A 24,865-nucleotide genomic window follows, 5' to 3' on the forward strand; every position below is an offset into this window, starting at 1 on the left:
GGGCATTTGAATCGGCATATTACTGGCTAATGGCCGCTAGTAACAGAAACAGAAACAATAACAGTCCTCATTGGAAGAGGGTGTCGCAATGGGTCGTGGTAATCGTCCTTTAGTTATCGTGACACGTGTTGGTATGTATTGTAAAAAAAACACAAATTCTAAGCCCAAATACTTGCCAAATAGCCATTAGCAAGCACTTAAATTTAATTATTCCTAAAGAAGCTGCCATTTAAAAATTCTTGGATCAGCAAGTCATATTTGGATATATGTACTTCAAAATTACGTTGAACATAATTATTTTACCATGAAAGATTGTTAGAATGTATCCGGGGTCAAATCGGACAATCGTATACTAATAGGAGGAAGAGCCCATCTCTGGTTCCTGAGGGAGGACCTCCATCCCGCACACACATACACACAAACACACAAACGAAGCGGTCATGCGGGGCGGGCCATATCGATCGCGTTACGTCATCGGCCCGCTTCTGGCACGCCGTCAGATCTCTCCGGCCTCCGCGACGGAGGAGGCGACGCTACGGAAACGACGCGTCGCAGCCGTCGCACAGACGGGCTCCCAGCTGGCGCGGCAGGCACGCAGACTCGAATTCTGGTCACCGCCTCACTGGCTCTCTAATGGCGGTGATGTGGACATCATTCGTATTCGCCCGTGCTTCCCTTGCGACCGTGCTATTTCTGACACCTTCAGTTGGTATATTTGCAGGACTCGGGAGGCATCATCAGACTTCTTTTAATCATATCTGGTCATTCTTGCTTCCGTCAGTTATATCTGGCCGCCCCAGCTTCCATCAGTCGTATCTCGCAGCTCCAGCCTCCTCCATATCGGTCGGCTTTCGTCCGTCTCTGTCTGTGTCACGGCTGTCCGGGGTTCCCCTTGCGCCGCAGTCGCCACTAGCTACTCCAAAGCCTCTCTCAGGCCATCCGCAGAGTCGCGCGGCCCGCAGCCGCTAAAAGATAGCGATCTAAATCCATTTCAGAGGACTCGTGGCCTGCCGCGTGTTATTTCCGCCGAGTGGGTGTCGAGCGGAGGACGGAAGGAAACGCTGCAGCGCCACCCCGACTGCCTCCGTCGGCCTCCTTTACATGCGGCCGTATTTCGACGGTGTGTTTGGATGGCGAGCTTTGAAGCTGTGCCTCGCCGTAAAGTTGTCTTCTCCCATGTTTGTTGACGAATCTCGAAGAGTGCTTGTCGGAAGTAACCAGGGGAATGCTTCGTTTGCGCAAGCCTCATTAGAAAAAAACGCGTTCCGCCCGGTCTAGTGACGTCATAGTCTCGTCGAAACTTCATGAGCATGGTGTCAGAAACATGGTCATTAATCGTACCGAACTAAACAGAGCTGGTAGCTCAGCGCGGTGCAGCACAAACTGGTATGGGTACCGAGGAGTCGCAATCAGAACAACCTTCGGTCAACAAGTTGCAAGTACAACCGTCCGTACCACTGCCCTAGACGTGTGGGAGCAGTACGGGCGGGCCGATGCAGAGTGACCTGTAAAATCCTCTGCTACTCCAATCCCCTGATTGACCGATGTCCTGTCTGGGCCCGGCACCAGCTTTAAACTCGATGTCGGGTGTGCCGAGTTGAGGTCTTCTGAGACGGGACAGGGGACGCCCCCTCCCCCGAGGCACTCTGGGGCGCTGAGCTCGGCTCGTTCGGCCGGCCGGCGAGCATGCAGCCCCTTCCTCTGAGCGAGTTTCGATGTCGCGGCTCTAACGAGCGGCGGTGCCGCTATCGGCCGCTGACGGTGCGCCGTCGTCCGTCCGTCGGCAGGGAGAGAGGACACCCGGCCCTGGCTGGCCCGTCATCCGGCCGACATGTCCATCGGGGAACGGAGCTGGCGGCCGGCCAGCCGCGCCGGCAGCGACCACCCCTGCTGACCGGCACCGCTTCCGGTCACCCGCCGCAGAATGAGCGAGCGCGCACCGCAGTTACGGTATGACATACGACATACAGCGGAGATGGCATACGGCATACGGCAGATGACGGACAGCATATGACATATACGGCAGGCGATGGACGGCGGATGAGAGATGAAAACGGCAGATGGTTGTCAGAGTGGTGGGGAGAAATGAGTTTTGAATATACTAGAGATAGATTTAATCGTATGAGACGCAAGATGAACAAATCAACTACAATGAGACGGAGACTCACAAAGTATGATACATAAACGAAGAGTGCAATTCAATGCAATGCAGTCACATGTATATTATTTACCATTTTAGCGAATACGCCATCACCGGTTAGAAAGTTTCTTCGTTTCATCTTATATAGAGCCCATGGACATAAATTCAGCCAGCCGACTAGATAAATGCGTCTTCCCACAGAACCAAATCAAGAAGAAAAAAATCACCCGCCCCTGACGGTCAGGAGTGTCAGTCAGGCTATGACAGACGGTCGGCACTGGCTCCGGGAGACGCGGTCGTCTGGGCGGGGGCCACCGCGGCAATCAGTGCGCCCATCCCAGGCCGCGCCGGCCGACCGCAGCCCTCAGGGAAATGGACCGTTAACAACTAGTGGACAGTCATGTGGAAGGGTGCGCCACCAGCCGCGCCAGCTGCAAAAAGGAGCCGGAAGAGGGAAACGCGCCTACCCAGATGGATTGGGACCCCCGCGGGAGCACGACTCTTGCAGCCATCATCAAGATTGATGGTCGTCCTTGTCTCACCACCCTGCGCTGGGCGTTGGCCACTGGTAGTGGTGACTATGGAAGTCATTTGGCGTTGCTCGGTAAGTGCCTACCTACCACCACTCCATCGCCTGGCTACAAGGCCAGATTTAGCCGACCTTGAGAGGTCGGCGCTGTCGGTGGGGGTGGGTTGACCTGACACCGGGGGCTGGTGTAAGGCCACCCGACACCGCCGGCTGGTGTAAGGCGACCCGACACACCGGGGCTGGTCTGGGGCCGACCCGACACACCGCCGGCTGGTGTAAGGCGACCCGACACACCGGGGCTGGTCTGGGGCCGACCCGACACACCGGCTGACGGCCCGTCGCCATCACGAGCCCCACGGAGGCCCGCAGGCCGGCCCGTGACCCGCGGAGCCCCCAGGCCGGCCCGTGACCCGCGGCGCGGTGCGCCGTGAAAACGCCGTCGCTATAAGGCCGCGGACGGGTGGGAAAGCCGACAGCGGACGGCCCGATGGAATGCACCGCAGCTAAGCTTGATCCCTTCATAAACAACCCAGCCTGTTCGCCGGATATGAGCTTTAGTGAGAATATTGATAGACTTAAACCAAATTATCGATAATAGGAGCATGTTTGATACAAACATCACGATGTGAGGTAGCAAGCTTATTGATGGGCTTGCTGAAATATGGATCAACTTTTATAATGCAATTTCATTTTTGTGTTTACGCGGCAGAGATCAAAGGCAAATAAAAATCCTCACACGCCTTATCGACTGGACTGGAAAACAAGAAACGATCGTCCTCAAAGGTCTCTAAACGCCCAATCATCTAGCTGCATTTTGCAGATCATTGACCTCGCCTGACCATTTAACTCCCACTCTTGACCTTGAACACAACAAACACCTGTCCGGCCAGCCGCGTCTGACGTTTGACCTTTGGTCCGGCCCTCTAATTTTCCAACTTTCCCCGCGATAGCTGTTTGTCGTCGCACGAGGCACGCTCGCGAGTCGACGACGGCTGGACGCGCGCCGGCCAACCAAATTAACTGCTCGCTCTGTTGTGGCCAGGCCGGTCGACGGGCGGTGGTCGGATTGGTCTGTGGGTCGGCATCAGTTCGGTCAGCGAGTCGTTGTTAGATCGGTATCTTCAAGGTCAGTCAGCGGATCAGTATAAGATCGGTCAGTGGTCAGTACCAGATCGGTCAGCGGTCCGGAATCTGCTCGGCCTGCATGCAGCACAGTACCGGATTGGTCAGTCTGTGGCCAGATCGGTCAGCGGGTCAGTACCAGATCGGTCAGTCGGCGGCCAGATTGGTCGGTCGGTGGCCAGATCGGTCAGCGGCCGCGGAGTCAGCCGGCTGCCAGATTGGTCAGTCCGCAGATCGGTCAGCGGGTCAGTACCAGATTGGTCAGTCTGTGGCCAGATCGGTCAGCGCCCAGCGGTCCAGTACCAGATTGGTCAGTTGGCGGCCAGATCGGTCAGCGTACCGCGGAGTCAGCCGGCGCACAATTACCGCCGGGGGAGGGCGGCGCGCCCACGCACGATTACCGGCACCCGTCGCGCCGGCCGCCACCCACGCGCAATTAACAGCCGGCTGCTGTCGTGCAGCGCTCTATAAAAGATGCCGAGCGATATTTGATCGACCCCTGGCCACCGCCGCCCGCATCGATACCCGGTTTTTGGAAGGTCCGGGCCGTCCGAAAATGGCGCGTCGACGCTTCTTTAAAATGTTACGAGAAGAAGAGCGACAGGATCGAAAGAGTGGCCTTTTCCCTGGCTACTGGTGACTTGCTCATTAGGGACTCTGTCAGCATGTTTCCGCGAGCCGGTCAGGGCGATTTGTCTTCGGTGGCGCTGCTCGGGGAGTGGAACAGCCTGGGTGTAACGTTATATAAACAACGGCAGTGACCCGCCGCCAACCAGCTGCTAACACCCATAACTCTTCCATGCTTCATGTCGGGCGACGCTTATTTTCTTTTGTTCATTTGGAGCCAAATCAGCCGGTCATTACCGCTGGTATACCGCTATGTCCAAGTTGGCATATTGGGTGGCGTGCTTACTGTTTAGTCATTTATGCGGTTAAAAATGGCTGAGCTCCCGTACTGCATCAGTGCTGTATCCCGTGCCCTCCTTTCAGTCTCCGCAAAGGCTAAACGGAAAAAGTCTGCGTAGATAACCGTTTTCAGCAGCATTGAGTCAACGTTCGGTGACCTCGTGTAGTCCATGTCCCTATCCTGCATCCAACGGAACCGCTGCAGTTCTCACCGAGTGCGATCCTGTTGGGAAGGAGCGTCTCATCAGACCAGCCATAACCGGGTTAGTTAGGTGCTGCCCAAACTTCAGAGCCTCGCGCGCATCCGGGGTGGTCCTCGGTCTGAAAAACTCGCTGTCGGCGTGGATCTGAGCAGGCGCCAGCCGAGATTGCTGCGGCTCAGCCGACAGCCGGGGCTGAGGGCGTTCGACATGCGAGATGCATATACGTCCGGCGGCAGGCGGGGGAGTCGCGACTGATGGATGGCGACAGGGCCAGCGGCCGGATAATGGGGCGCCGGGCTGGCTCAGCACTGAGGCAGCGCGCAACAGACGAGCGCCAGTAAACGGACGCCACATGCACCCGTCTGTACTCGGCGGAGGGCGCATTAGGCGCAGTTAAACCGGGCGTGTGGCGCATGTCCCGCGTCTCGACTGCAGCTCACTGCTGTCGCGCAGGCCGGCCGCCGGGCGCTCGGCTATACCCTGTGCAGTTGGCGGAACTTCAGGAAAGACGAACTGATTATCGACTGAGCTGATATCTGCTCGAACAGGTTGAGAGAGAAAATCGCTTATTGGCAGGTCTGCAGGAGGCGAGGTTCGGATGACGTAATTATCCGCCGCTGACAGCAGCTTCATCGGTCGGCCGACTCAAGCCTTCCACTGATCAGCTCTGGCGTGATCCTTTGTCCGCCGATCAGCTCTAGCGTGATCGACGGATCACATCCCAGCGGCCGCCGGCCGGAGCTGACCCTATCACCGGGCGCCGGCCGCCTCTCCGCCGCCCCAGCCTGCAGACGCCCCATGAACAAACAGAACACTCTGTGTACACCCGTACATACATACATACGTCATTGGAGGCCGGTTACAGTCGCGGGGGTCACGTCATACAGCACTCCCCGGAGGGATGACAACATTGGCGATCGCTGCTCCACGACACATGTAATAAATGGCCTGCGCTCTCAGTGATTGCCCCGAAACGATACAGGGCACATGCAAATGCCGGAGCGTGGCGTCGACGTGCTATAGGGGATTTCTACCATCAGCGATGGGTGCTGTGATATAACTGCGATTTATTGGGACCACACTACCGGGGGCCTCCCGGCGTTCCGCTGACCATCTGCGTACGCCTTCCCACTCGGCGGCCGTCACGTCCGCAGTGATATATTTACGGGGTCCTCTGGGCCCCTCTCTATCCGCCGCGCCGGCTGAGCACAGCTCCCACCTCGGACTCCGCTATTACGCGCCCGCGCCTGAATATGGCGTCGCTTATGACTGTGGCGGCGACTGCCGCTGTCAGCTGGGGCCATTATGCATACCGTCTCGACTTTGATCTCGACTCCGTATCACAAGTACATTCGCTCCGGTTTGCTGTATGTGCAATGAGCAGCGCCGCTATATGTGAGCACTGTCCTGGTCCGGCGCCCCACGATGCACCTCCTTACACGTGCCAGACTAGCGTGTCATTGGCTGTGTTCACGCCAAGCGGCCGTCAGCAAAATGTAACCATTGGCAGGCTGCTGATAACAGCAGCCTGCGTGATGAGGTGCATCGTCATCCATTCATTGTCACTGAAGGCTTCATTTGGTTACTTCCGGGCAATGTATCGCACCATGATTGAGGAACAAACATGATGGAATGTACACCTCCGTAATTCTTATACCTGTGCAGTGCCCACTATGGAGGTACGGTAGCTTACCTACTTTAAAATTAAAATAGATCACAAGATAAGCCATCATTGGAAGCAAAGGTTTCATGCTCTTAGCTTGAGTTAAATAAGGATACTTATTTCGATATTTCGCCAAAAACAAAAGACAAATTTAGGCACTGGTGTTCGAAATTGAGAGATTTTGTTATTTACGCTGAAACAGATTTTAAAAGCGTGCATACCTATACTCTGCAATGCAGAAGGGTCTGTCCGAATGTTTTGTGAGCGTAATTTACCGCATCACAGGGAGTGTGTCAGATCACTATGATGCACCGCGGTGCTTTGGAAGCAAATATTTACAAGAAGAGCATTAGTTCAGCTCACAGGAGAAGCATCTCAGGGAGCTGTTGCCAAACATTGACAGCGAATTGATCAACACTGAATTCCGTCTCAAATGCGGTGACTCACTCGAATTCGAAGGTCCGGAGACGTTCCATTCTTTTCATCACAACGCAAGAGAATAAATGGCCAGAATTCAGACAAGTTTAGTCCTTTATCTTTCGTAGCATCGTTTATCATAATCTGAATTTCGTTTCAATCCAAGCAAACATGTTTGTATGACTGATTTATTCGGAAACGACTGCAGCATCGCTGTGTTTCAAAACAAGTCTCAATTTGGATTCAACGTTAGTTTTTAAATGACACAGCTTAGGGTGTTCATTATCTCCAACATAGCACAAAATAATGCAGCTTTAATTTCAATAACAGTTACAATTTGAACAAAAGCTGGAAAATCGTATTTATGCTTGACTTTGCTGTGCCGCCTATTTTGTCAACGAATTGATTATTTAGCACTCCATCACTTATCACCAGTTAATATTCATCAAATAAGATCGTACAATATCATCGATCTACATATTTTTCATTCTGTGAGAAACCGAACCGTGAATAGCGAGCACGTTCGTGCATTCAATTATCTATGCACGGATGTGCTCGAGCGTATGCCCAGTGTATAGGTTAGAGCTTCTTTGCAGCGGCCTGCTCTTGTGTGACAGCTGACAAGATCCGGTAAGTAACAGGGGTGGGTAATACCTGACCAGACCAGCATTCGAGGCTAACAATTTCTTACCGCATTCGAACAGGAATCAAATTACATCACTAACATGCAATTACAGCAACTTTACTTAAGGGCTTTAGCTTCCAATTATCAATGTTATAGCACATATCAAACAGATTTCCTAGGGGGAACCCATCAGCAGACTTTTTTGTGACGTCGGTTTATGTACAGACTGCCGTATTGACGGTGTGTTTCCACGGAGCTTTGCGCGCCGTTCTTCTCACGATCGAATGTAAAGTCGTCAAGTTCAGCTCGTCAACTCATTTCAACGACTTCTTTTGATCAGTAAAAGCGCTGAGCGCCAGCTAATGCATATAATCAGACGCCGAGTGTTCTGGAAGGACGTCGACTTCGCAGGAGTAGCGACGAATGGTCGGAAAGGCTAGTAAGAAGATGCGCCCCGCATCGCGGATGGCATACGGGGCGCCGCCAGTAGTCGGACTTCCGCTGAGCGAGGCGCGAGATGCAGGTCTCGAGGACGTCGGCCCGTGGATGTAATCGGTGGCAGCCTTTCTCTGACATATTCGCGGCTGAATGGCGGGGCTGTGCGGCGGCTGGCGGGACTGTCCTTAGCGGCCAGTCGGCTGGATAAATACGTCCGGCGCCGATATCGGCGGGCCGAGGGCGGCCGCTGGGAACCCAGACAGGCCGCTAAGTGTCTCCGGCGGCGCCGACACAGTGGAAGACACAAAAATCGCCTGAGCGCCGCATCGCTGTATTGTCAGGCAGAGAGATTTACGACCGTGAAGAGAGTCGCCGTCAGGTCGGCCGGACCGCGGCAATTGCGCGCACCGGCGCACGCTCAATAGCCAGAGCTTCCCGACCAAGTGTCGACATCGACAAACAAAATTACGCTGATTTTGGTAGTCAGATTCACCACGCGCTTGAATGTTAACGAAATACTCGGGAATTCGGTGGCGCACAGCGTCGAACGGAACTCGGGTGCTGACAGTGGGCATTCGTGACACTGTCACATAGACCCGGCTATCGACCGGCACCGGAATGGATGCAGTCGGCCCGAAGTGTTCGAGGGCTACTTTGGCGATATTTCTTGGCGGCGGCAGACTGAGCACCGGTGACCGTCGCGCACTGGCGGCTCGCACGCTATAGTCTTACCCATAAGTAGGTAAGTAGGGCTTTTGTGTTGAGCGTGTTGTCTTTCTCCATTTGACACAAGGGCAGTAATGATGGTGATATCGATCTGCATGACTCAGGGTGATAGGTATATCGATATTTGTTTTATCCTTCTGTGTGACACGTTTGTTCTGGAAGATTTTGATAACGCCTAAAAGTAACAATTCGTAGGACACCTCTTTACCTCCTAATTAAATAGGATCGATTCTCATGGATTTCATCGTACCATTTTTAAGCATCATGTTCCACCATAATGGTTCCACTAATGTTCTCAAGCTGGTTCGTCATGCGTCAATGAATTTGGCTAGTTTGTTGGTATTACAACCAACGCATTTTCGTACATAATTTAACTTGCAAAGAATCCCAACCCAACCATATCGAATAAATCAATGCTTCTACTTCTACTTCTAATTCTACTTCATAGGTACCAAACAAAAAAAATGTATGTAACGACAACAAAACTGTCCCATATTCACTTATTAGACATTTGGCGAGGATTTGTTTATATGCAAGACGCACTTGAAATGTCATTCTGAAAAAATAACATCGAAATAACCGCTTCAGTTACTTAAGTGTAGCGACTAAGGGAAGCTAAAAAAGAACTACCAGCCAAGAGAATCGTCAAAGGGCTAGACATAATTGCCTTTCAGAGGTCGATTTTTCATTTTGTCTCCCAATGAGTTAAAAGTGACATAAAATTTTATTGAAACCGAGCGTCTGAATTTGGCATTTTAGTGAAGTTAAGTTCCATGGCGGCAACAAAGTACAGGGTTAGGCAATTTTGTTACAATCTGATCGCCTTTTGGAATAGTTTGATTTGTTACAAAATGTGTGTGCATGTTTTTTTTTTGTACATTCGCCTGTGTACTTGGATACGGAAATAAATTATTCTCCTTAACCCGCGAACCACTGGGGGGGGGGTTATTTATAGCCGCCCCTTCCGTTTTTCTGCAATAACTTCCAAACCGCTTGACGTATCGACGCCAATCTTTCAGTACCTTCGGCTGCATCAATTTGATACCTTGTGTCAAAATTTGAATTTCATACCTACCATAGGTCGGCCGAAAATGACGTCAGAGTGACGTCATGTTCGGCCGATTTCGACGCAAAACATTGAACCACGGCAATCGCTCCCAAGAGCTCAGTTTTTAAGCTAGATCCAATTTCTTTGCATGAGAGGACTCAGAATAGACTGTGCTATCAAACTGCTATCTCGGATTTTCGAAATTTTGAAAATTTCGAAAATTTTCAATAATAAAATTCAAAATCTATCTTCTTACATTTTTTTCATTTTTTTTTGACTTTTCGAAAAAACCGGAATATATGTGATAGAACGCTATATTATGACTAACTCTAGCAAGTTTTAGCTAAATATTTTCAAAAATGGCCAAGTTATACGCATTATTGCAAAAAATTAACAATTATTAATTTTTCAAATCAATTTTTCAGCACAAATTTGACATCGTACGCCAATATAAATAGCACCATCGTGTTTCTGAGCTCAAACTGCATCCAATAGACATCTTTTTTGTTGAAAAAATTTAACTTCAAAATTTGACCTTTTTTACCTGAAAGTGACCTGACCTAAGCTAAATGTGACTCAAAATGACCTCGAATGACACAGGCGACATCAAATTCGAAATGTTTGGCCTAAATGGACCATTAAACATGTGTCACGTGACCGACGGATGATATAATATTTTCGTGACCTGTGATGACCTGACCTTGACCTGAAAATCAAAGTACAAGTTTGGTACCCTCAGAGTATCTAGAGCATCTGTTCACGAGTGTGTGAACCAAAAATGAGCCTGATCTGACTTGTAAGACGGCGGCCAGAGCCCAAAACGTGAAGAAGCCAAAATGCTAATAATTTTTATTTTGACCTGACCTGTAACGTCATCGGTGACCTCGAGGTCAATGAAATTAGGTTTCGTTCGACAGTTTTTCCGGGGCTATCAGACGCCGTTTGAATTTTGACGATCGGCCCAGTAGTTTCGGAGTTAGGAGGGGGGCTATGAATAGCCCCCCCCCCCCCCCCCAGTAGGGCGTGTTATACGCAGACCCCAGTGGGGCGCGGGTTAATGACTATAACTGGTCAACAGGGCTGTAATTAACAAGAGATATACAACGTCCATGCAAGTCCGCTGTTGATGAAACCGTACAATATTTTCATTTTGCGATGCATAAGGTATGGGGGAATAAACACGATAACATTATCACATGTTGATAAATCGATAGCTGAACAAAGAATAACCGCCATGCCGCTTATCGACACAAAACGTAATTAGATGCCGAAAATGTTCCGTGGATACGCTAACGACGGATTGCTTTTATCAAACCATCTCACCTGGCGAGGCAAATTGGCTGAGAGACCCTTCTGGGAGGCTGATCCTCCTTCATACGTCACTCTCGAGCCTCACAGCTTATTGCCGACCGGCTGACTTGCGTCAAGACTTGCGTGGGCCGTCTCGGTACGGCCCACTCGGTACGTCTGTGTCAGCCGGTGACCTGCGCCGAGCTCCAGACCCCCTCACACTACATCCCCCTTCCCCCTGAGGTCAGTAGGGCGCCACCAAGGCCGCCGGTGTCGTTGCCCTCGGCGCGGCGGGCCGCCAACCGAGTGGACACAGTGATTCCAGAGCACGTTATTCGAATATCAAATCGCAAATGACGGGCCCGGCGGCGCTTCAGGAAGCTCACACGAGCTGGATGTCACAACCGCTACCGTAGTTTATCGGTGGCGAGCGCCGATAGAGATGGACAATAATACTCAGCGACCAAATGGAATCCGGCTAATAAGGCCGGCGAGTAACGAACTTTCATAAAGAAAATTAAATTCTGAATGTGTGCGCCTGAATACCAGAAACGAATGCCCTTGTAAATTGGTATCGTTCCATGGCACCATGCCGGAAGTAGGTACATATACCAGTTACCACTATATTTTTTATCGGAGTGGGTCAGGCTTACAACAGATTTTTCCAAATAGCTTTGTCACAAATATGCATGTTGACTATGCTAGTTTTATGTTTTCTCTTCGGCCCACAACAGTTTCATAAGCAATTTTTAGCGGTAGCACAGAAATAGTTGATGCACACCGTATAGTATGCACACGCATGAAACCGCGTTGTATGGACTGATCCAGATGAGAAATATTCAACTGAGCAATATTTCCACTTTCCACCTGGACTTATTACACGGAGAGAGTCATCACAGCTGATGAAACGCCCCCGCCTATAAGGACACCGCTTCAGAAAGTTAGATTACCATTCTAAAAACGAACGCCGCCCATTTGCCGAAGCACTTGTCGTTCATTGTCGACCGTAACCTGGTTGGAACATCGGGAGTCACTGGTTCCAGGAGATTTCACGAGAGTCACAAATCTCCCGGTCCCATCGCAATCCGGCGGTCGATCGCTCTACTTCCGGTGTCTGCTCGGAATGTTCGCAGGGCTGGTCTGAGCCCGGTCCAATCGGCACGGGGGGGGGGAGGCTGATAAGGCAGAGGGCGCAGGCTGGCAGGACCCAAGTGAGGGCCTGGAAGGTAAAAGAAGCGTGAGTGATTTAGCTGTGGGTACTCTTAACCCTCGCACGACCAGGCCATTTCTCATAACACGAACGACCAGGGGGGGGTTGTTACGACCCCCCCCCTGGCGTTTCGAAACGGAAGGTCGTAGAGCTTAGCGGAAAAAACCAACGGATTGCTCTCAACGAGATCTCGCGATTGGTGGTATATTTTTTGGTCCTAGGTCAACATTTGACCTACTTATGACCGGTCAAAGGTCAAATTTTCGGAAAAATCTAACTTTTTCAGATTTCCGCGCCGATTGCGGCAAAACGGTAAGAGATATCGACTTGAAACCTTCACTATCGTGATCCTTGATCAATTCTCTATCGTTTGGTGCGTATTTCGATGTCATAACTCTAAAAATGATGCGTTGGGAGCATCGGAAGTCTGCAAGGTCATTTGTGCATTGGGTCACGTCAGGCGTGTGACGTCACTGACCTGACCCTGACCCAAAATGAACTACAAGAAACAACCGACGATGCCTGAAATGGATAGCAAATTCGAATTCAGGGCATCAAAATACCCCGAAAAGGCATACAAGTGCAAGAAGTCATTACAGGTCAACCGAGGTCACTGACCTGACCTTGACCTTTAGTAACCTTGAAAAGGTCAACGGACATTGTGCCAATGTCAAATCAGCCAGTTATGGTTCTAAAACAATCCATCAGTGTGTCAGGTCAGTCGGCATTTATACCAATGTGAAGCAATCTCCAATTTAGCGTAAATCTGGCCGGAGGTTGTTCCCTTTATGACGTCATAACTCCGTGACCTGACATGACCCGATCAATTTTTTTCGGCAAAAGATGCGCAAAGGTTGCCCCAGAGGGTATTGAAAATTTCAGCCCGCTACGACAAGCCGTTTAGCGTGCACATCGAAAAAACCTCAGGGGGGGGGGGTTGATACAACCCCCCCCCCCTAGGCGTACTAGGGTTAACTTGGGACGGTCGTTGATCTGCTCGATGGGAAGTGCAAAGCCCGCTCGCCGGGAGAGCTGCTGGTCCACCCGGTGGATAGAGTTTTGTCCGCTCGGTGGAGACTGGAGAGTGTTTACTGTTTAGTCCGCTCACCAGGATAGCTGTTGGTCCACCCTGTGAATCAGTTCTCGGTCCGCTCTGTGGATCAGTTCTCGGTCCGCGCTCGGCGGGATTTGTCCGTCGCGGCCGATGACCGCTGTGACCGCTCTCTCGCCGGCGGATCGGGTGACCGGCCGTCCGTGACAGATGGGAACGGCCGCACGCCGGCAGATAAGATACGGAGAGGACACTGAGAAAATAGCGCCGCTCGGCCCGCTCGCCGGGAGCAGGGTGGACTACGTGAGCAGGCGCGCACTACTCAAACACTGGACTGGGAATATACATAGACACGGTTCAATGCAATTTAGTTGTTCAAGCATTATCACGATTTAATTTTTCATGGGCTCCTAAAGTCGCACAACACCTACACGACACAGAAAACTCGATGAGCCTCAGTAAAGATGAACTTACATCTGTTTACCGTCTTCTGCTAGATCAGCGGCCCTGATTTGCCCCATTCTGTCGGCCTCTCGGCGGCCGGCCTGTAGTGATGGATGGACATTCGGCGGCCACCCGCTGTCCACTGGAGCGGCTCGGACGCAGGTCCGCCATGTTCGGCCCTCTCCGCCTCTATATCGGTCCACCAGCCCTCTCGGACGGACCAGCTAAACAAACACTCGTTAGGATGTCCTGTGAATGGCGCCGCCCAAGGCCAACGGCGACCCGACCAGCCCACATTTTACCCGCAAAAGGAACACATTAGTGGTGAATTGTTACACCGGATTTGGTAAAAGTTTAAAGTGATGTCGTGTCACACTGAAATCAGGGATAAGGGTGAGTGGTGACGCATACCAGCTCTACTGTCTACATAATTTAGAAAGCAACTAACGTAAAAGTATGCATGCACACTGCAGTCTGCACACTGCACACTGCAAAAAGCATTGTGATTATCAATAGGGCAGAACTCGGAATAGTGAAGTTGAGATCACATTCGTAAGAGGCCCAAGCAAAGCATGATCGTTGCTATTGTACATAATAAAATGCGTTTCTACGCTACAACTGATCACAGAGTCCCTTCCAAAGCCATGAAACTATACCAAAGATTGAGGTAGTCCCATTAAGTTATCCACTGGTCTCACTGCAGACTGGTCAAACGACATCACATCATACTTAGGAAATTTTGACGCCGCACACTTCCTACTACATTACCTCCAAGCGAAACTTTAAGACATAAAGCGTAATCATTATAAACAGTTCGCCGCGTCTGGTCACACGTTTCCCTCCCCGTGGATTTGCGTGCGGCGGCTCGGAAAATGGCGACGGCTGCGGGCCGCCGGCCGCTCTCTGCTCGGAAAATATACGCCGAGCCGCGTCTTATCCGACTGAGGCTGTCAGGTGGATGCTGCCGAGCCGTCTCGTGCGCTGCATCTCTACAGACACACCGCGCCCCAACAAATGTCCCGAGTCATAACAGCCGGGATTTAAAAGCGGCTGGCTAATCCTCGCCACCTTCCGCCGCCGAGCGGTGCCGTGGTTGGAAAACAAACGTCCGGACGAGCCAACAAGAGAGCGTGCCGCTGGGCTGCGAATGAGAAATGTGTGTCTGGAAACTGCGGAGCTGGTGCAATTTTGGCAATGAGGTGAGCCTGGCAACCCAAGCTGGCAAACGGGTTTTCGGCGGCAGTTTGGGTAATTCGTTAAGGAAATCGGCAATTCTTAATTAGCGATTCGGCTTTTACTTTCACGTGCCAACTGTGATTGAAGATGATTCCGCCGATCCTGTAATTAAAATTCACTTTCGAGTTTTTATTGTTGCCATAACCACAAGCTAGCCTAAGCTAAAAAAGATCGTCGATATTTCATTTCAGTGTCTCAGGCGACACTTGACTCCAAACAAGTCCGCGAGTTTCATCACGCATATCGACAACATCACGTAACATTATGCGGGACTTTGCATGCGCTGCTATCGTTGAAGAGTCAAATCCCGTAAATTGACCATAACACATGTCGCGTGGCGGCGCGGTGATGCATTGCGTGAAAGGTCGGGACTCATATGCCGGTCGGGCCCGCCAGAGTTCGTGTGAAGTGGGGTTACATGTGGGGTTATCGCTGTTGCGCGCACATGCTGGGTAGTTTAACCATAATACCAACGTAGGGTAGTATTGCATGCCACAGTTTCCTTAGGAAAACTTGAATTTGGTGTGTGGTCCGGAACTCACTCAGGTTGAATATGATCCTATAACGCTGCGACCGGAGAATGTATAGCTTAGTGGCATGGCTACACTTTCCAGTTTACTGCTCTCACACTCAAAAATTGTCATGCTGAAATAATGACATTTGTCTACGAGCGCACAGTACCATAAAGCTCTATTAGCATAGCACAACGCCTTATGAAAATGATTCTGAAATAAACCTTTTCTCTCAGTCAAAGCTGCATTAAAGGGAAAAAGGTGGACAATTTACATCTGTGCAGTGCATTGACAGTTGCAAACATGCCGCTCAGTTGCTGATGGATGCCGATACCCGATGAACGATAACACTAGAGGAGCACTTTTGAGCGAATCTGCAATGCACTGGTAAACTATAGAGAGCCAACCATATGGCCAACAAATCGTGCGAGGCATTCTGCCCACCTCATCTGAATAAGAGCATTTCATGGTCGTGGTAGCATTTGGATGAGCGTTTTTAGCGCATGATAGATAGACCCGGGATATTGAACACGCAACAGTCCCGTGCATGTACCGGGAAAAGTTCAGCCATCTCTCTGAAATGATTTAGTTTGGTGCGCGGTTCTCCCAGAACGTCAGTGGGGCACAAACCGCGCTGGGGCTAAGAAACTACATAATAGTTGCAGTATATGAAGCTTAGTTTATTATCGATCCGAACCTTACCCGCCAGGCGCCAACGGATAACTGCTGGTACAATGGATTGGTTTGAGGAACAGAAACGGCATCATCGCTATATTAGCCTCTTATTATGTTTAGATATTCTGCAATCTGCGATATTATCATTGCTTTTGACTGCCAAGCCATCTGACGATAAAATTACGTTTCATTCATATGTTTCCTTATTTTCTACCCTACACACTGTCAATTTTTTTCTGCTAGTGGCCCTTCCGGTGGATGGATTTGAGATAAAGCCTTGAGTTTGGCATTTAAAATGGCGATAGGTATGCTTTTTCGTCAGCGTTGAAGTTCCCCCGGTCGTAAAAGTTTCTACCCCTCGGGTTAGCCCTTCAGAGTCGATGGAAACCAAGACAATAAGTATATTGAGACGTGCTGGTGAAGTAAACTTTTCTCTCGTCCGTGCATCCTGCGTCTAAGCTTAAAGTGCAGTCATTAAGCTGTTAGTAGCTTCGTCGAATTTTAATTTCCGATAATTTCGTAGGTAAAAAAGTGTTTTCCTGACGACTGCTTAACGTGTATTTACATGCGTATTTAAGCAAAACAAAACTTATTTCAATGCATATCACTTATCAGTGAGGCTACCATTGCCATATCTGTTTGGATATCATTCAGCCATCTTGTTTTCGACGGTCCTTGCAATTTATGCTGTGAAGTTTTGGATGCAACTTGAACTTGGTACTAAAGAGAAATAGATGCTTAGGAACTTGTTTGTCCTTTTGTGCATAAAGTTAGCACTGGACTGCGCATTTCCATTACGACTTCTCGGCAAATTCCCTCCCTCACTTGGAGCCACACCAAAAATACCTTATCTTTTTCCCAATAAGGAAAGTAGGAATAAATGAAGGGTTTGGGAGAAGCAAATGGCCCATCAAGCACACATCACAAGATTGTAAGTCATTCACTAAACTGAGTCTGCTCTTTATCAGCATTCAACATTGACAAGTCGTGCTGCTAGAACTACAGCGGCCCTGCTAGGATACTGGCACACAATGTGCCATCAACAATGCAGTGAGCCGCGAGGCTCAGTTGCATGCAAGATGTGTTTTGGCTACTTGTTCTGAGGGTGGCCTATGGAATGTGACTGATGAGAAAGGCCGTTGTCAAAATCAGCCCATTGGTATTTCAATTGAAGCAACCTACAGACTCCTAAAGACTTTGAGTCATAGTGTGATAAATGACCAGGATTTGGTTGCATAATCGTAATCCGTTGAGAGTATTTGATGGACAAAGACCATCATCATCAGGCCGAAAAAACAGTCAATGCACTGAATAGCATTTGTAGAGCAGCCAGCAGTCAGCATTCAGCAGTGACTACAGTTCCTGACAAAAGACACTCCAGCGGCGTAATTAGCTGATACGCCAGGAATATGTAATTCCTTCCGAAACGTCCTCCGAAATGGCTGCTCCAATAAACACCTTTTCAATCGATGTTGTCCGCTCAACAGATTGGCGTTTGAAAATTCGCATCCATTGCCGTCTGCCGCCTGCGACCTCTCAGTGCATTGTGGGGTGGGCTCGGCTCGCTACCAAAGAAGTCGCCTTGAAGAGCGCCCGGCGTCCTGACCGACCGATCTGGGCAACAAGGGTGAACCGCGCAGGCAAATTATAAGATACTGAGGACCACATTCAAACTTCAGGGAACATGTTGAGTCCGTTTTACTCTACCTGCCGGCGATGTCGTGCGGTTGTGCTCATAACTCACATCCCTTTCTTGCAGTGTATCAACTGGTGCTGATGCAGCAGCTCTGATGAGAGCGCCTGCGAGCTCGGGCGGCTCAGCAAGTATCAAGTGTTCGGCTGTCGTCTCTGACAATGGCAGGGGGCGCGGCGGCCGCAGCGAACCCGCCCCTCCACACTGCGATCAGAGGAGGCAATGCTGGATCTGCTGAATAGGTACTTCCCAGCCAAACAACGCGGCTGAGGAAATCGCGACAAGTTTTGAACAAAGGACCCCTGAGACAGGGGCCGTCCTTTGTGGCACAAGAGCCTGTGAAGTGATAAAATTTCACTTAAGAACGGTCGGTTATGCCTCGCTCTGCCTAGTAGCTGACACGTCAGACAGTAAAAGGATGACAGCTATACTACGCGACTGACAGTGACAGGATGGCAGAAAACAGCATTATCATAACACAAAACCCATGCCCCGGTAAACTTAACCCTCGCCCTGGCAGGGCATTTTTCATAACACGGCCTGGCAGGGGGGGGTCGATGCGACCCCCCCCCCTCGCGATTGGCTCCTATGGCACCTAGAAACACCAAATTTGGTAGGTAGGTGGGCCTCCTAGAGTTCTCTCCCCTGTGCAAATTTGGTTGCTCTAGGTCAATATTTAGGGGGGTTTTGGGGGGTATAAATGTAAAAATTTCGCTAAAAACAGGTCAAAAGTTTTTCGCTTATAACTTTTGATCTAATTAAGATAGAGCAAAAAGAAAAGCACCAGTGAACTTAGCACGTCAAGGCGCGTCGAATGATATACTTTTTAGCTTGCTTAAGTGTACTTAAAGTTTTTCTTAAATTTTAAGTAAACTTAAATTAATAAATTAAGTTCAAGTTAACCAAATTGCATCATATCGCATATCATTCGATTCGGCTGATCACCAGGAACACAATGATACCATTTTTTAAGCTCTAGCGTCATTATGTGCCAAGTTATTGGCAAAAACGTCATTTGACCTCAGTTGACCTCATTTGACCTGACCCATGGATAAGTACACCAAACAAAGAAGCACCATGTGACCTGCTGTTAAGTACTGTGGTTTCAAAGCACAGAAGTGATAGAACGAAGCGGATATCTCCAGTATTTTCCGAATTTAGTATTTTCCCATAGGCTTAACATTACGACGTAATGACCTCTAACTGACCTCAGGTCAGTGACCTCAAAAAACCCGAACTATATGTTATACAACTCGGTGAACTTAGCACATCCTGAAAGTTTGAAGGAAATCAGTCCAAAACTGTGAGTTGGACAGGTGCAAAAAGAAAATTGAAATTTGACCATGACCTTGTGCCGGTTTTTCTGACCTGGTAACCTGACCCAAGGTCACCCGGACCTGAAATTTTCAGGTCATATGTAAAAAGGTTGCCCCATAGGCTGTACCAAATTTGCGCCGCCGTTTTTACGCTATCTTCGAAAAACCTTAGGGGGGGTCGCATCGACCCCCCCCCCCCCCTGCCAGGGCGAGGGTTAAAACAGCATCGGCTAAAGTGGTTCCGCTCCCTCGTTTAGTAATTTGGGTGTCTGTTGATCTAGCCACCGTTTGGCTGTATTCTAATCAATGCATTGTATCAATTGCAGAGGACGATGGGTGTCGGGTCAATGCCACTGGCCAATTGACATCAAAGTTCAGAGCAGAAAGTTTGACTTTTGACCTTTGACATGAAGCCAGGAAAGCCATTGATGAAACTTTCTGTCTCATACAACTCAACGATAAATCAGCGAACATGAATACGTGTATCGTGTGGTGGATGATCCTCAAATATAACAAAAATTCCCATATGACTTGCCGGTCTGACTATGGCTTTCTTTGGAATGTGACAGTCGACAATCAGTGAGCGGCACCGATCTGAAATAGATGTGACGGGTCGCCCTGACTGCGCTGATCTGTGACGAGTCACTCTGGCCTTCATGGCTGTCTGACAGCGGCCAGCCTCTGCCTGACAGTTTCTGACAGCCTCTGCCACAGTCTGTGCCAGTCTGTGCTGTTGGGCCAGCAGCACAACTGACCTACCACAACGACGTCGCGGCCAGACATCTCAGAAACAAACTGAGACAGCGGCACCCAATGATGATCACCGCCGAGAAAGAGATCACGCTAATTGATAAATGACACTTCAAATCGTGTCTGCGTCGATTGCAGCGAACAGACTTGGGACGCTCGGGGCGGGATTTACCGGCAATGTATAAACGAAACAGATCGCGTATGTCCTTCCATGATGCTAACCTAATACGGGGCCAGGCTTCAGACACCGGATGGCCGTTTTTCACGCGGAGCCCGGGGCCGCCGCGATGGGAACATGATGCCTCGTCTCCACCGCCACGGCCACCGTGACCGCGCCGATAAATTTGCCGCGCTCAGTGGCGGCTCGGCGGCCGGCTCCGATAGAGCCCGACACCAGATTTGGTGCCAGACGACCGGTCGGCAGCATACTTCCAGTGAAACGGATGAATCGCTGCAGCCTTCGCGAAAAAAAAAACCTGTTACGGCAGTGACACGCGCTCGAAGCAAACCGGAAAATATGGTGTGATGTGTTGTGTCTAAACAGACGCATGACAGTTTGAGATAGCATTAAATGCTGCGCTGTGATTTGGAATGCCGGCTAACCGGAATCCCCAATGGCGTTTTCCATGACTGGTGACTGCACGACATTGACTCAAAATGACAGCTTGTGGGGGCAACAATTGCTCTTGCTTACAAAGATAACTTAAGTTTGTATATATATGTATACTCGTATATATATATATATATATATATATATATATATATATATATATATATATATATATATATATTTATATATATGTATATATATTTATGCATTGCTTGGAGCAACAAGCAATGCACAAATTCTAAATGTTCCATGCCTGAGCCGTTAAAATGAATAAAAGAAATAAACATCTTACAGATGGGATGCCCAATAAGGTTACATTGGTCTGACATTGCCTTTAAGAATCAATAGCTATTGACAATCGATCTACGCCAGTTTCTGGACCAATATCTGACATCAACGCATCAGCAATTCAGCACTAAAGCTGCTTAGGAGGTTTTATGCATTACACATTTGCGCTGAAAATAATTATCAACTGGCACGACGTCTACGAACAATAAAAATACCCGTCCTCCACAACAGAAATAAAACGTTTCAGTGTCTCCCGAAGATGGAGATAGAAAAAAGACCTTGCCTTAGTGGGGCGCCCGACGCAATGCGGACGGTGCAGCAAACATCGACAAGACGCTTAAATCAGCGTTAAAGTACTTAAATACCCTGCCACTCTGTGTTAGGGGCCGCCTGCTATACTGAGCAGAAAATTATGCGTGTGGCGCTTCGCTCCTGTCAACCTGTTTTGTTCCCGAAAATGGTAAAGGACAATGTATGACAGTGTTCCCCGAGGTACTTGGCAAAAAGCAGGAGTCTCGGAACCGAATTTAGACGTTAACCCGCGCATGACTGGGGTATTTTCCATAACGCGAGTGACTGAGGGGGGGGCTCTCCAGAGCCCACCCTCCTATCTCCGAAACTACTGGGCCGATCGTCAAAATTCAAACGGTGTCTGACAGCCCTGGAAAAACTGTCCAATGAAACCTATTTTCATGGACCTCGAGGTCACCGATGACGTCAAAGGTCAGGTCAAAGTAAAAATTATCGACAATTTTGCTAGTTCACAATTTAGGCTCTGACCACCGGACGGCCGGTCCGATCAGGCTCATTTTTGGTTTACGCACTCCTTGACGGATGCCTTAGATACCCTGAGGGTACCGAACTTTTACTTCGAATTTTTAAGGTCAAGGCCAGGTCATCCTAGGTCACGAAAATTGTATATCATGTATCGGTCACGTGACGCATGTTTTATGGTCCATTTTACTCGTAGATTTCGAAAATAGTGTCTTCTGTGTCATTTGAGGTCATTGTCAGCTGAATTTACCGGAGGTCAGGTCACTTTCAGGTCAGAAAAGGTCAAATTTTGAAAATGAAATTTTTCAACAAAAAAGGTGCCTATCAGATGCAGTTTGAGCTCAGGAACACGATGGTGCCATTTATATTGCTGTACGACGTCAAAAACGTACTGAAAAATGGATTTGAAAAATCATAAAATTGTAAAAAAAAAAATTACAATAATGCAAATAACCTGGCTATTTTTGAAGATATTGGGCTACAATTTGCAAATGTAGTTCATCAGTGTGTGTTCTATCACATATATTCCGGTTTTTACGAAAATTCAAAAACTTTTTGAAAAAATTAAAAAATATATTTTTTGTAATTGTAAATACATATTTTTCAAAATTTTCAAAATATCGAAAATTCGAGACAGCAGTTTGATAGCTACGTGTATTTGTAGTCCACTCATGCAAAGAAAATGGATCTAGCTTGCTTTAAAATTGAGCTCTTGAGAGCGTTTGCCGTAATTCAGTATTTTGCATGAAAATCGGCCGACATGACGTCACTCTGACGTCATTTCCAGTCAAACTATGGTAGCTAGAAAGTTGACATTTTAACACAAGGTGTCAAATTGATGCCTTTGAAGGTACCGCAAGTTTTGTGTTGATCCGTCAAACGGTTTAGAAGATATTGCTGAAAAACGGGAGGCGGGGCTCTGTAGAGCCCCCCCCCCCCCCACACTCATGCGCGGGTTAATGAAGCATACCTATTTGCTGTCCAAATGGGCGTTTGTAAAGACATTCCTATCTGAGTTCTACAGTTGCTCCTTAGTTTATATCCATGCCTGCATTGCAAATTAACTACACCCATATTACATGATTTGAGCTGTTAATGTAGTGTGATAGGAAATATAATCTTAAAAAGCAGTTGAGAGCAAGTTGTTGAAAAAACTGCTTAAGATGAGAACTGGGAGACATAAGTGTGCTTTCAGTATTTATTTCTTGTGTAGTTAACGGTTAATTTCTCTTGTGATTTGCAAACCCTTTCAATTACAGCATCACTAGTTTGGTTGAGTTAGGTTACTGCATCATCCTTCCAATACAGAAATAAACTCTTCCTTGAATGAGCCAGATAAGTTTCGATAGAAGCCGTCGAACAGACTGCAAATTAGGAGAGTTCTGAGCCAGACGACTCTCAATCCTTTGATATGTATAGCCCTAGCTTGTAACAATAACAGAATGACGTTGACAGAAGTTTTCGTCGAAATGACGGAGTGGATATGGATTTATCAACGATTGGAAGATACTTGCAACACTTCAGACGGAGTGAAAAAACGCTTAATGTAAAACATACATATGTAAGCAAATCTGATACTGATTACTTATTGCATTATTCTACATGAGTTGAAAAAGATTAATGACATCTTCCTGGAGAAATCAAGGACATTTCGGCCGGGTTTCAAAACCTATTTGCTGCCCATATGGTGACACACTACTTATGTAGCGCGTTTACCATATTGCGTGTTAAACTGACTTACTTTGATAAATGTCAGCAGCCTGAAAATTGGGCAGTAAAAATTTCAAAGCCTGAACGTAAACTGAAAACACTCCACACTGCGGCTTCTGGCATCAGCTAGCCTTTTCATTCAACTCACAATCTACAAAACGAATTATGCGAAAAGCTCCGCAAAGCATTCTGCACATTTCAAAGGCCTAATGAGATAGATGTACCTAAATGGCACGAGACGTACAAGCACAATCCATGCAGCACATCTTTCCTGACAATGCTGGCTCAATTCAGTGGAAAGTTCCTTGAGTAGATGAGTACCTGTTCACAAAGTGAACTTCATTTTCAAGTAAAGACGCCCATCAAATGGTAAGTGGTACAACAGTTACTTAACGACACAAAGGGATTTTTTGTTTAAGTCACAGGAGGCACCAGCCAGTCTTAACATACGATTCGGAACACCTTGTCATCAGGTCCAAAAAAAGTAATAAGCAGTGAAAAAATTGTCGTCTGTGTACATGCCGTTTTTGCAATGTAATTGCAACTTCAGTGAGCCCACCCGATGTTCCCCGGGCCTACCTGGTTCGTCTGCTTTCCGATCAGTGTGGCGCTTGTGAGACCGCCGATGCCCCAGCTGCGGATGGCAGAGTTCGGGACGGGCGGCGGTTACGGCTCCGTCCTGCCCGGGGTGTGGGTCAGGTCCCGCCGGGTCACCTGTCGCTCCCCTCTGATCTCTGCTCCGTCTCTCCTCACCCAAGGCCCGCGCTCGCGGCTCGCTCACTTCGCAAGGGTCAGCCTGGGCCGTGCACTAAGCGCGCGCCCACCTCTCGGCTCGGGTCACTGGGGAGCGCGTGCGGCGTCCACGCTGCGGCGGCGGCGGCGGCGCGGCAGAGCTCGTCCCCCAGCCGAGTTCGGGCCGCTACTGGCGCCCGGTACGGCGGCAGACCGCGGCCGCCGCCGCCGGTCGACCCTGCGCCGGCCGACGCCTCCCGGTATCGGTGGGTTGTCGCCGGGCGGCTCAGATCGCGAGAAGAGGGCGAGTGCGAGGACGCCCGAGATGGGTGCCGAGTGCCGTAAGTGACTTTCACCGTGCGGCTCTTTGCTATGTAAAACGGAAGCCAAAACCACCTTAATGTGCTTTTCACTTCGTGTGTCTGCCTTATGAACAATTGTCAATACCACGAACAACCTTTTTTTCCGAACTACTCCGCCACCCATGATCAGGTGACCAGGAGTGCCCCCGCCCTCAAACCCAGCGACTAGCAGAACCTTACGTTAACACCAGATAAAATAAACTGATAAGTCGCGGCACTCCCTGCTAAGAAAGGAAATAAAACTAAAAAAAAGCAAATGAGAGAAGGGGTAGCGGGTTTAGGCGGAGACAAGAACAGAATGCGAAAGTAGTCACTGCTGAAACCAGACAGATGACTGTTCTCTACTACGATACCGAAAGCAACTTTCACTCAGAAGGGCATGCATTCATCTAGAG

The 24,865-nt window shown here is 49.1% G+C and overlaps 1 protein-coding gene across 1 annotated transcript in view; it reads right to left on the reverse strand.

The window, feature by feature from the left end:
• Positions 1-24,353, reverse strand: part of LOC122390825 (probable G-protein coupled receptor No9) — a 79,372-nt gene extending 55,019 nt beyond the window's left edge. Inside the window, exon 1 of the mRNA XM_043384161.1 lies at positions 23,956-24,353. The gene's annotated coding sequence lies outside the window, so the exon portion shown is untranslated. The remainder of the gene's footprint in view (positions 1-23,955) is intronic.
• Between the last annotated feature and the right edge of the window lie 512 nt (positions 24,354-24,865).

Source organism: Amphibalanus amphitrite, unplaced genomic scaffold (assembly GCF_019059575.1).
Source record: "Amphibalanus amphitrite isolate SeventyFive unplaced genomic scaffold, NRLGWU_Aamphi_draft 000021F_arrow, whole genome shotgun sequence".
Taxonomy (NCBI): domain Eukaryota; kingdom Metazoa; phylum Arthropoda; class Thecostraca; order Balanomorpha; family Balanidae; genus Amphibalanus; species Amphibalanus amphitrite.